This window comes from Antrostomus carolinensis, unplaced genomic scaffold, assembly GCF_000700745.2.
Source record: "Antrostomus carolinensis isolate BGI_N321 unplaced genomic scaffold, ASM70074v2 scaffold45842, whole genome shotgun sequence".
NCBI lineage: Eukaryota > Metazoa > Chordata > Aves > Caprimulgiformes > Caprimulgidae > Antrostomus > Antrostomus carolinensis.
The window spans coordinates 27,116-29,185 of NW_010298484.1; the positions used below are offsets into that span (position 1 = coordinate 27,116).

Genomic DNA, 2,070 nt, shown 5'->3' on the forward strand with positions numbered 1-2,070 from the left:
TAAGTGCCTGGTTTAAGCCCATCTCACCATAGGATAAGAAGGCTGTTTCGGTGAGCTCTGCCCATTGTTGAGTGAAATTAAGTCGCCTACTTCCTTGGGAGCCTGAAGCATGTGCAGAAACCACTGCACAAGGACACTGGGCGCTTTGTGGCCCATTATGCAGCCACCGAGTGAGTTTAGATCCCAGTGGCCAGGTACTGCTTTCTAAGTATCAAATTGCTCAGCTGGGCTCAGGTCTCTAACATGGATCAAAACAAGAATTTAGATACAATATTGGCATGAAACATAGGGGAATCTGGCCTTAATGGTGATCCACACTGGATCCAAGGGCTTTATTTTCTGATATATAAAGAAAAAAGTTAACTTTGCAAAACTTAGTCTTTAGTGCTTGCCCTGCCATTTGCCTTGATATTCCCCCTCCAGAACAACATAGTGCAGTTATGAGGCTGGTTCTAAAACCTTTCCAACAGACTTTAGGGAGTGTAGGTTGAGTCTTCAATAAATGGCAGTTGATCTAACTGAGGGAGGAATGAAGGGGGAAAATATCACTAACACTCTCAGCCTCACATATGCCTCAATGTGACCTGCTTATAAATGGTGGAATATTTTTCCAGCTTTTAACCTCACTGTGTAAAAGGAGATGTGCAGCTCTTCAAAAAGCTAGCTACAATAAAATGCAAATTATTCAAATATGCAGGAACTCTGGACTCCCATGGAGAGAATGGAATTAGTGAATAATATGCAGGAGTTCTCACAAGTCATTGTTCCCAAAATTTTGGGGATTTATGATATCTTAAAAAATAGCTGAGAGCTATCTGGACATTTGTAAGTAATAAATAATGAACCTTTCTGGAAATCCGGAGAGCAAATGCTACGATTTTATCCACAGACATTTACTGTTGATCGGTTTAGCTTATCTATTCACAGCTCTGGTAGATACAGAGCAGTGCCTGCTGTTGGGGCAGGTGGAGAGCTCAGAGAGCCAGCGTGAGACCCCAGGGCAGCACAGAGCGCACCCATAGCTTTGGGTCCTGACTAGGCTTCCTGCAAGTGGTATTTGCCACAGTCGGCTGCTACTGCCCTTGCAAGAAATAGGATGGAAAGAATCTAGCTGCCTTGGAGAACTGGGCCACTTGCACTGATTTTTACTCCCTATTCTTTTTGTTCCAGGGTAGATGTCCTATGAGGCATGAAGAGTCTCTGCCCTGTCTCCTGGGTGAGTGTTGCCCCCCAGAAGCTGAGTCTGCTCATCCAGCACCTACAGAAGTGTCTGGGACATTGCAGTCTGTGCAAGGGAGCCTGTGCTGCAGTAACTTCACAGCTCACCCCAAATCACAGTTCTTGTTTTAGTGCTGAGACTTCTCCCTCCAGCCTGAGCCTCCTCTCTCATTGATACCTGTGCATAAAGTACACCCATCCAGACACAAATTTCCAATCATTTCCAAGGAAAGTCTGCTGTAACTCCCCCAGCTCCAGCTGTCAATCCCATGTTAGAGTCAAGGGTGGGAGGCATTCTCTATTTGCCGTACCTGTGCCTTTGCTCTCCCACCTCCCAGAGCCATGGTCCTGAATGCCATCCCGCCCCAGCCGCAGAAGGCAGGTCTGCCCTGGATCCTGTAGGACATTGCCTTGAATTACCTTTCTGGGTCCTGCCCGGAGAAGGCAACAGCGAGACTCCGGCTAGAAGAAGTAAGGTCCCAGTGCACCAGTAACACAGTCACCTCCGCTTCTGTAACCCCATCTGAGCAGCCTCGCGCTTGCCCTCCTTGGGAGCTTTAACAGCTGGAGGGCTGGGGAGGTGTGGCTGAGCACGCCTGTTCCAGTTCCACCGCCTCTCCTCTCCTCTCCGACAGGACACAGCTATGAAAATATGGTCCCCGTGCCAGGAAATTAAGTAAGGCCTCCTGACGTCAGTGGGGCACTCACCCCTGCATTGGGGTGGAGATGGAGCCGCTGCCTGTCCCAGCCCTGGGACAGGATTGAATGCTGCTCAGCCAAGCACCTGATAAGGTGCTCCCCTGTCTGACTCCTGGCACCCATAGGTGGGGACCGTGGCTATGAATAGCAGTG

General features: G+C 48.9%; 1 protein-coding gene across 1 annotated transcript in view; it reads right to left on the reverse strand.

Annotated features, from left to right (window-relative positions):
• LOC104520693 (retinoic acid-induced protein 3) overlaps window positions 1–1,732 on the reverse strand; it is a 5,359-nt gene extending 3,627 nt beyond the window's left edge. The window contains exon 1 of the mRNA XM_029083609.1: window positions 1,639–1,732. The gene's annotated coding sequence lies outside the window, so the exon portion shown is untranslated. The remainder of the gene's footprint in view (window positions 1–1,638) is intronic.
• Window positions 1,733–2,070: the final 338 nt, after the last annotated feature.